Raw genomic sequence first — 12,065 nt, forward strand, 5'->3', positions numbered from 1 at the left:
TCTGTAGGAACATGTAAATATCTACACCATTATCTGTATACACATGTAAATATCTACACCGCTATCTGCATACGCATGGAAATATCTACACCGCTATCTCTTAAACCTTGGAAATATCTACACCGTTATGTGTATAAACATGGAAATATCTTCACCGCCATCTGTATGAACATGGAAATATCTCCGCTGCCAACTATATAAACATGGAAATATCTACAACCCCAACTCTATAAACATGGAAATATCTACACCACTATCTGTATAAACATGGAAACATCTACACCGCTATCTGTGTAAACATGAAAATATCTACACCGCTATCTGTGTAAACATGGAAATGTCTACACCGCTATCTGTGTAAACATGGAAATATCTACACCACCAATTGTAGGAACATGGAAATATCTACACCGCTATCTCTGTAAACATGGAAATATCTACACTGCTATCTGTATAAACATGGAAATATCTACACAGCCACTTGTAGGAATATGTAAATATCTACACCGTTATCTGTGTACACATGGAATTATCTACACTGCTATCTGTATAAACATGGAAATATCTACAATGCTATCTGTGTAAACATGGAAATATCTACACCGCTATCACTTAAAACTTGGAAATATCTACACCGTTATGTGTATAAAGATGGACATATCTTTACCGCCTTCTGCATGAACATGGAAATATCACCACTGCCAACTATATAAACATGGAAATATCTACACCGCTATCTATATATACATGCAAATATCTACACAGCTATCTGTGTAAACATGGAAATATCTACACCGCTATCTCTGTAAACATGGAAATATCTACAGAGTCATCTGTATACATCTGTATAAACATGGAAATATTTACACCGTTATCTGTGTAAACATGGAAATATCTACACCGCTATCTCTAAAAACATGGAAAGACCTACACCATTATGTGTATAAAGACGGAAATATCTACACGGCTATCTGTATAAACATGGAAATATCTACACCGCCATCTGTATGAACGTGGAAATGTCTAAACCGCCATCTCTATAAACATGTAAATATCTACACCCCCCTCTGTAGGAACATGGAAATATCTACAACGCTATCTGTTTAAACATTGAAATATCTACACCGCTATCTGCCTAAAAGTGGAAATATCTACACCGCTATCTGCATAAACTTGGAAATATCTACACAGCTATCTCTTTACACATGGAAATAACTACACCGCTATCTGTATGAACATGGAAACATCTACACCGCCATCTGTATGAACATGGAAATATCTACACCGCTACCTGTATAAACATGGAAATATACGCACCGCTATCTGTATGAACATGGAAATAGCTACACCGCTATCTGTATGAACATGGAAATGTCTACACCACTATCTGTATGAACATGCAAATATCTACACCGCTATCTGTATGAACATGGATATATCTACACAGCCATCTGGATGAACATGGAAATATCTACACCGCTATCTGTGTAAACATGCGTACATCTTCACCGCTATCTGTATAAACATGGAAATATCTACACCGCTCTCTGTATGAACATGGAAATATCTAAACCGCTATCTGTATGAAAATGGAAATATCTACACCGCTATCTGTATGAACATGGAAATATCTTCACCGCCATCTGTATGAACATGGATATATCTACACAGCCATCTGGATGAACATGGAAATATCTACACCGCTATCTGTATAAACATGGAAATAGCACCGCTATCTATATGAACATGGAAATATCTACATCGCTATCTGTAAGAACATGGAAATATCTACACCGCTATCTGTATGAACATGGAAATAGCTACACCGCTATCTGTATGAACATGGAAATATCTACAACACTATCTGTATGAACATGGAAATATCTACACCGCTATCTGTATGAACATGGATATATCTACACAGCCATCTGGATGAACATGGAAATATCTACACCGCTATCTGTATGAACATGGAAATATCTACACCGCTATCTGTGTAAACATGCATACATCTTCACCGCTATCTACATAAACTTGGAAATATCTACACCGCTATCTGTATGAACATGGAAATATCTACACGGCCATCTGTGTAAACATGGAAATATCTACACCGCTATCTGTGTAAACATGGTAATATCTACAACGCCATCTCTTAAAACTTGGAAATATCTTCACCGTTATGTGTATAAACATGGAAATATCTTTACAGTCATCCGTAAGAAATGGAAATATCTGCACTGCCGTCTATATAAACATGGAAATATCTACACCGCCATCTGTTTGAACATGAAAATATCTACACCGCCAACTCTATAAACATTGAAATACCTACACCGCTATCTGTATAAACATGGAAATATCTACACCGCTATCTGTGTAAGCATGGAAATATCTACACCGCTATCTGTGTAAACATGGAAGTATCTACAGGGCTATCTCTAAAAACATGGAAATATCTTCACTGCCATCTGTATGAACATGGAAATATCTACATCGCGATCTGTTTAAACATGGAAATATCTACACTGCTGTCTCTATAAACATGGAAATATCTACAACGCTATCTGTATAAACATGGAAATATCTACACCGCTATCTGTATAAACATGGAAATATCTACACCGCTATCTCTATAACCATGGAAATATCTACACCGCTATCTGTATAAACATGGAAATATCCACACTGCTATCTGTATAGACATGGAAATATCTACACCGCTACCTGTATAAACATGGAAATATCAGCACCGCTATCTGTATGAACATGGAAATATCAGCCCCCCTATCTGTATGAACATGGAAATATCTACACCACTATCTGTATGAACATGGAAATATCTACACCGCTATCTGTATGAGCATGGAAATATCTTCACCGCCATCTGTATGAACATGGATATATCTACACAGCCATCTGGATGAACATGGAAATATCTACACCGCTATCTGTATGAACATGGAAATAGCTACACGGCTATCTGTATGAACATGGAAATATCTACACCACCATCTGTATGAACATGGAAATATCTACACCGCTATCTGTATGAACATGGAAATATCTTCACCGCCATCTGAATGAACATGGATATATCTACACAGCCATATGGATGAACATGGAAATATCTACACCGCTATCTGCATGAACATGGAAATTGCTACACCGCTATCTGTATGAACATGGAAATAGCTACACCGCCATCTGTATGAACATGGAAATATCTGCACCGCCATGTGTATGAACATATAAATATCTACACCGCCATCCGTATTAAGATGGAGATATCTACACCACTATCTGTATAAACCTGGAAATATCTACACCGCTATCTGTATAAACATGGAAATATCCACACCGCTATCTGTATAAACATGGAAATATCCACACCGCTACCTGTATAAACATGGAAATAGCACCGCTATCTGTATGAACATGGAAATATCTACACCGCTATCTGTACGAACATGGAAATATCTACACCACTATCTGTATGAACATGGAAATAGCTACACCGCTATCTGTATGAACATGGAAATATCTACACCACTATCTGTATGAACATGGAAATATCTACACCGCTATCTGTATGAACATGGATATATCTACACAGCCATCTGGATGAACATGGAAATATCTACACCGCTATCAATGTAAACATGCGAACATCTACACCGCTATCTGTATAAACATGGAAATATCTACACCGCTATCTGTATGAACATGGAAATATCTAAACCGCTATCTGTATGAAAATGGAAATATCTACACTGCTATCTGTATGAACATGGAAATATCTTCACCGCCATCTGTATGAACATGGTTATATCTACACAGCCATCTGGATGAACATGGAAATATCTACACCGCTATCTATATAAACATGGAAATATCTGCTCCGCTATCTGTATGAACATGGAAATATCTATACCGCTACCAGTATAAACATGGAAACATAAGCACCGCTATCTGTATGAACATGGAAATATCTACACCGCTATCTGTTTGAACTTGGAAATATCTACACCGCTATCTGTATGAACATGGAAATAGCTACACCGCTATCTGTATGAACATGGAAATATCTACAGCACTATCTGTATGAGCACGGAAATATCTACACCGCTATCTGTATGAACATGGATATATCTACACAGCCATCTGGATGAACATGGAAATATCTACACCGCTATCTGTATGAACATGGAAATATCTACACCGCTATCTGTGTAAGCATGGAAATATCTACACCGCTATCTGTGTAAACATGGAAGTATCTACAGGGCTATCTCTATAAACATGGAAATATCTTCACTGCCATCTGTATGAACATGGATATATCTACATCGCGATCTGTATAAACATGGAAATATCTACACTGCTGTCTCTATAAACATGGAAATATCTACAACGCAATCTGTATAAACATGGAAATATCTACAACGCTATCTGTATAAACATGGAAATATCTACACCGCTATCTCTATAACCATGGAAATATCTACACCGCTATCTGCATAAACATGGAAATATCCACACTGCTATCTGTATAGACATGGAAATATCTACACCGCTACCTGTATAAACATGGAAATATCAGCACCGCTATCAGTATGAACATGGAAATATCAGCCACCCTATCTGTATGAACATGGAAATATCTACACCACTATCTGTATGAACATGGAAATATCTACACCGCTATCTGTATGAGCATGGAAATATCTTCACCGCCATCTGTATGAACATGGATATATCTACACAGCCATCTGGATGAACATGGAAATATCTACACCGCTATCTGTATGAACATGGAAATAGCTACACCGCTATCTGTATGAACATGGAAATATCTACACAGCTATCTGTATGAACATGGAAATATCTACACCGCCATCTGTATGAACATGGATATATCTACACAGCCATATGGATGAACATGGAAATATCTACACCGCTATCTGCATGAACATGGAAATAGCTACACCGCTATCTGTATGAACATGGAAATAGCTACACCTCCATCTGTATGAACATGGAAATATCTGCACCGCCATGTGTATGAACATATAAATATCTACACCGCCATCCGTATTAAGATGGAGATATCTACACCACTATCTGTATAAACCTGGAAATATCTACACCGCTATCTGTATGAGCATGGAAATATCTTCACCGCCATCTGTATGAACATGGATATATCTACACAGCCATCTGGATGAACATGGAAATATCTACACCGCTATCTCTATGAACATGGAAATAGCTACACCGCTATCTGTATGAACATGGAAATATCTACACCACTATCTGTATGAACATGGAAATATCTACACCGCTATCTGTATGAACATGGATAAATCTACACAGCCATCTGGATGAACATGGAAATATCTACACCGCTATCAATGTAAACATGCGAACATCTTCACCGCTATCTGTATAAACATGGAAATATCTACACCGCTATCTGAATGAACATGGAAATATCTAAACCGCTATCTGTATGAAAATGGAAATATCTACACTGCTATCTGTATGAACATGGAAATATCTTCACCGCCATCTGTATGAACATGGTTATATCTACACAGCCATCTGGATGAACATGGAAATATCTACACCGCTATCTGTATAAACATGGAAATATCTACACCGCTATCTGTATGAACATGGAAATATCTACACAGCCATCTGGATGAACATGGAAATATCTACACCGCTAACTGTATGAACATGGAAATATCTACACCGCTATCAGTGTAAACATGCATACATCTTCAACGCTATCTACATAAACTTGGAAATATCTTCACCGCTATCTGTATGAACATGGAAATATCTACACCGATATCTGTTTGAACATGGAAATAACTACACCGTTATCTTTATGAACATGGAAATACCTACACCGCCATCTGTATGAACATGGAAATATCTACACCGCCATCTGTATGAACATATAAATATCTACACCGCCATCTGTATTAAGATGGAGAAATCTACACCGCTATCTGTATAAACATGGAAATATCTACACCGCTATCTCAATAAACATGGAAATATCTACACCGCTACCTGTATAAACATGGAAATATCAGCACCGCTATCTGTATGAACATGGAAATAGCCCCTCTATCTGTATGAACATGGAAATATCTACACCACTATCTGTATGAACATGGAAATATCTACACCGCTATCTGTATGAGCATGGAAATATCTTCACCGCCATCTGTATGAACATGGATATACCTACACAGCCATCTGGATGAACATGGAAATATCTACACCGCTATCTGTATGAACATGGAAATACCTACACCGCTATCTGTATGAACATGGAAATATCTACACCACTATCTGTATGAACATGGAAATATCTACACCGCTATTTGTATGAACATGGACATATCTTCACCGCCATCTGTGTGAACATGGATATATCTACACAGCCATATGGGTGAACATGGAAATATCTACACCGCTATCTGCATGAACATGGAAAAATCTACACCGCTATCTGTATGAACATGGAAATAGCTACACCGCCATCTGTATGAACATGGAAATATCTGCACCGCCATCTGTATGAACATATAAATATCTACACCTCCATCTGTATTAAGATGGAGATATCTACACTGCTATCTGTATAAACCTGGAAATATCTACGCCGCTATCTGTATAAACATGGAAATATCCACACCGCTATCTGTATAAACATGGAAATATCCACACCGCTACCTGTATACACATGGAAATATCAGCACCGCTATCAGTATGAACATGGAAATATCTACACCGCTATCTGTACGAACATGGAAATATCTAAACCGATGTCTGTATGAACATGGAAATATCTTCACCGCCATCTGTATGAACATGGATATATCTACACAGCCATCTGTATGAACATGGAAATATCTACACCGCTATCTGTATGAAAATGGAAATATCTTCACCGCCATCTCTATGAACATGGATATATCTACACAGCCATCTAGATGAACATGCAAATATCTACACCGCTATCTGTATGAACATGGAAATATCTACACCGCTATCAGTGTAAACATGCTTACATCTTCACTGCTATCTGTATAAACATGGAAATATCTCCTCCGCTATCTGTTTGAACATGGAAATATCTACACCGCTATCTGCATGAAAATGGAAATATCTACACAGCTATCTGCATATACATGGATATACCTACAAAGCTATCTCTTTACACATGGAAATAACTACACCACTATCTCTATAAACATGGAAATATCTACACTGCCATCTGTATGAACATGGAAATATCTGCACCGCCATCTGTATTAAGATATAAATATCTACACCGCTATCTGTATAAACTTGGAAATATCTACACCGCTATCTGCATAAAAATGGAAATATCTACATCGCTATCTGTATAAACATGGAAATATCTACACCGCTACCTGAATAAACATGGAAATATAAGCACCGCTATCTGTATCAATATGGAAATATCTACACCGCTATCTGTATGATCATGGAAATATCTACACCGCTATCTGTATGAACATGGAAATAGCTGCACTGCTATCTGTATGAACACGGAAATATCTACAGCACTATCTGTATGAACATGGAAATATCTACACCGCTATCTGTATGAACATGGAAATATCTACACCGCCTTCTGTATGAACATGGAAATATCTACACCGCTATCTGTGTAAACATGCATACATCTTCACCGCTATCTGTATAAACATGGATATATCTACACCGCTATCTGTATGAACATGGAAATATCTACACCAATATCTGTTTGAACATGGAAATATCTAAACCGCTATCTGCATGAAAATGGAAATATCTACACAGCAATCTGCATATACATGGAAATATCTACTCAGCTATCTCTTTACAAATGGAAATAACTACACCGCTATCTGTATGAACATGGAAATAGCTACACCGCTATCTGTATGAACATGGAAATAGCTACACCACTATCTGTATGAACATGGAAATATCTACACCGCTATCTGTATGAACATGGATATAACTACACAGCCATCTGGATGAACATTTAAATATCTACACCGCTATCTGTATGAACATGGAAATATCTACACCGCTATATGTGTAAACTTGCATACATCTTCACCGCTATCTGTATAAACATGGAAATATCTACACCGCTATCTGTATGAACATGGAAATATCTACACCGCTATCTGTTTGAACATGGAAATATCTAAACCGCTATCTGCATGAAAATGGAAATATCTACACAGCTATCTGCATATACATGGAAATATCTACACAGCTATCTCTTTACAAATGGAAATAACTACACCGCTATCTGTATGAACATGGAAATATCTACACCGCCATCTGTATGAACATGGAAATATCTGCACGGCCATCTGTATGAACATATAAATATCTACACAGCCATCTGTATTAAGATGGAGATATCTACACCGCTATCTGTATGAACATGGAAATATCTACACTGCTATCTGTATAAGCATGGAAATATCTACACCGCTATCTTTATGAAGATGGAAATATCTACACCGCCATCAGTTTGAACATGAAAATATCTGCACCGCCAACTCTATAAACATTGAAATATCTACACCGCTATCTGTATAAACATGGAAATATCTACACCGCTATCTGTGTAAATATGGAAGTATCTACACGGCTATCTCCATAAACATGGAAATATATTCACCGCCATCTGTATGAACATGGAAATGTCTACATCGCCATCTGTATAAACATGGAACTATCTACACTGCTGTCTCTATAAACATGGAAATATCTACAACGCTATCTGTATATACATGGAAATATCTACACCGCCATCTGTATAAACATGGAAATATCTACACCGCCATCTGTATGAACATGGAAATGCCCAAACCGCCAACTCTATAAACATGGAAATATCTACAGCGCCTTGTGTAGGAACATGGAAATATCTACACCACTTTCTGTTTAAACATGGAAATATCTACACCGCTATCTGCATAAAAGTGGAAATATCTACACCGCTATCAGCATAAACTTGGAAATATCTACACCGCTATCTGTGTAAACATGGAAATATCTACCCCACCAACTGTAGGAACATGGAAATACCTGCACTGCTATCTCCATAATCATGGGAATATCTACACCGCTATCTGTATAAACATGGAAATACCTACACAGCCATCTGTAGGAACATGTAAATATCTACACCATTATCTGTATACACATGTAAATATCTACACCGCTATCTGCATACGCATGGAAATATCTACACCGCTATCTCTTAAACCTTGGAAATATCTACACCGTTATGTGTATAAACATGGAAATATCTTCACCGCCATCTGTATGAACATGGAAATATCTCCGCTGCCAACTATATAAACATGGAAATATCTACAACCCCAACTCTATAAACATGGAAATATCCACACTGCTATCTGTATAGACATGGAAATATCTACACCGCTACCTGTATAAACATGGAAATATCAGCACCGCTATCTGTATGAACATGGAAATATCAGCCCCCCTATCTGTATGAACATGGAAATATCTACACCACTATCTGTATGAACATGGAAATATCTACACCGCTATCAGTGTAAACATGCTTACATCTTCAATGCTATCTGTATAAACATGGAAATATCTCCTCCGCTATCTGTTTGAACATGGAAATATCTACACCGCTATCTGCATGAAAATGGAAATATCTACACAGCTATCTGCATATACATGGATATACCTACAAAGCTATCTCTTTACACATGGAAATAACTACACCACTATCTCTATAAACATGGAAATATCTACACTGCCATCTGTATGAACATGGAAATATCTGCACCGCCATCTGTATTAAGATATAAATATCTACACCGCTATCTGTATAAACTTGGAAATATCTACACCGCTATCTGCATAAAAATGGAAATATCTACATCGCTATCTGTATAAACATGGAAATATCTACACCGCTACCTGAATAAACATGGAAATATAAGCACCGCTATCTGTATCAATATGGAAATATCTACACCGCTATCTGTATGATCATGGAAATATCTACACCGCTATCTGTATGAACATGGAAATAGCTGCACTGCTATCTGTATGAACACGGAAATATCTACAGCACTATCTGTATGAACATGGAAATATCTACACCGCTATCTGTATGAACATGGAAATATCTACACCGCCTTCTGTATGAACATGGAAATATCTACACCGCTATCTGTGTAAACATGCATACATCTTCACCGCTATCTGTATAAACATGGATATATCTACACCGCTATCTGTATGAACATGGAAATATCTACACCAATATCTGTTTGAACATGGAAATATCTAAACCGCTATCTGCATGAAAATGGAAATATCTACACAGCAATCTGCATATACATGGAAATATCTACTCAGCTATCTCTTTACAAATGGAAATAACTACACCGCTATCTGTATGAACATGGAAATAGCTACACCGCTATCTGTATGAACATGGAAATAGCTACACCACTATCTGTATGAACATGGAAATATCTACACCGCTATCTGTATGAACATGGATATAACTACACAGCCATCTGGATGAACATTTAAATATCTACACCGCTATCTGTATGAACATGGAAATATCTACACCGCTATATGTGTAAACTTGCATACATCTTCACCGCTATCTGTATAAACATGGAAATATCTACACCGCTATCTGTATGAACATGGAAATATCTACACCGCTATCTGTTTGAACATGGAAATATCTAAACCGCTATCTGCATGAAAATGGAAATATCTACACAGCTATCTGCATATACATGGAAATATCTACACAGCTATCTCTTTACAAATGGAAATAACTACACCGCTATCTGTATGAACATGGAAATATCTACACCGCCATCTGTATGAACATGGAAATATCTGCACGGCCATCTGTATGAACATATAAATATCTACACAGCCATCTGTATTAAGATGGAGATATCTACACCGCTATCTGTATGAACATGGAAATATCTACACTGCTATCTGTATAAGCATGGAAATATCTACACCGCTATCTTTATGAAGATGGAAATATCTACACCGCCATCAGTTTGAACATGAAAATATCTGCACCGCCAACTCTATAAACATTGAAATATCTACACCGCTATCTGTATAAACATGGAAATATCTACACCGCTATCTGTGTAAATATGGAAGTATCTACACGGCTATCTCCATAAACATGGAAATATATTCACCGCCATCTGTATGAACATGGAAATGTCTACATCGCCATCTGTATAAACATGGAACTATCTACACTGCTGTCTCTATAAACATGGAAATATCTACAACGCTATCTGTATATACATGGAAATATCTACACCGCCATCTGTATAAACATGGAAATATCTACACCGCCATCTGTATGAACATGGAAATGCCCAAAACGCCAACTCTATAAACATGGAAATATCTACAGCGCCTTGTGTAGGAACATGGAAATATCTACACCACTTTCTGTTTAAACATGGAAATATCTACACCGCTATCTGCATAAAAGTGGAAATATCTACACCGCTATCAGCATAAACTTGGAAATATCTACACCGCTATCTGTGTAAACATGGAAATATCTACCCCACCAACTGTAGGAACATGGAAATACCTGCACCGCTATCTCCATAATCATGGGAATATCTACACCGCTATCTGTATAAACATGGAAATACCTACTCAGCCATCTGTAGGAACATGTAAATATCTACACCATTATCTGTATACACATGTAAATATCTACACCGCTATCTGCATACGCATGGAAATATCTACACCGCTATCTCTTAAACCTTGGAAATATCTACACCGTTATGTGTATAAACATGGAAATATCTTCACCGCCATCTGTATGAACATGGAAATATCTCCGCTGCCAACTATATAAACATGGAAATATCTACAACCCCAACTCTATAAACATGGAAATATCCACACTGCTATCTGTATAGACATGGAAATATCTACACCGCTAC

Source organism: Gorilla gorilla, chromosome 11, assembly GCF_029281585.2.
Source record: "Gorilla gorilla gorilla isolate KB3781 chromosome 11, NHGRI_mGorGor1-v2.1_pri, whole genome shotgun sequence".
Taxonomy (NCBI): domain Eukaryota; kingdom Metazoa; phylum Chordata; class Mammalia; order Primates; family Hominidae; genus Gorilla; species Gorilla gorilla.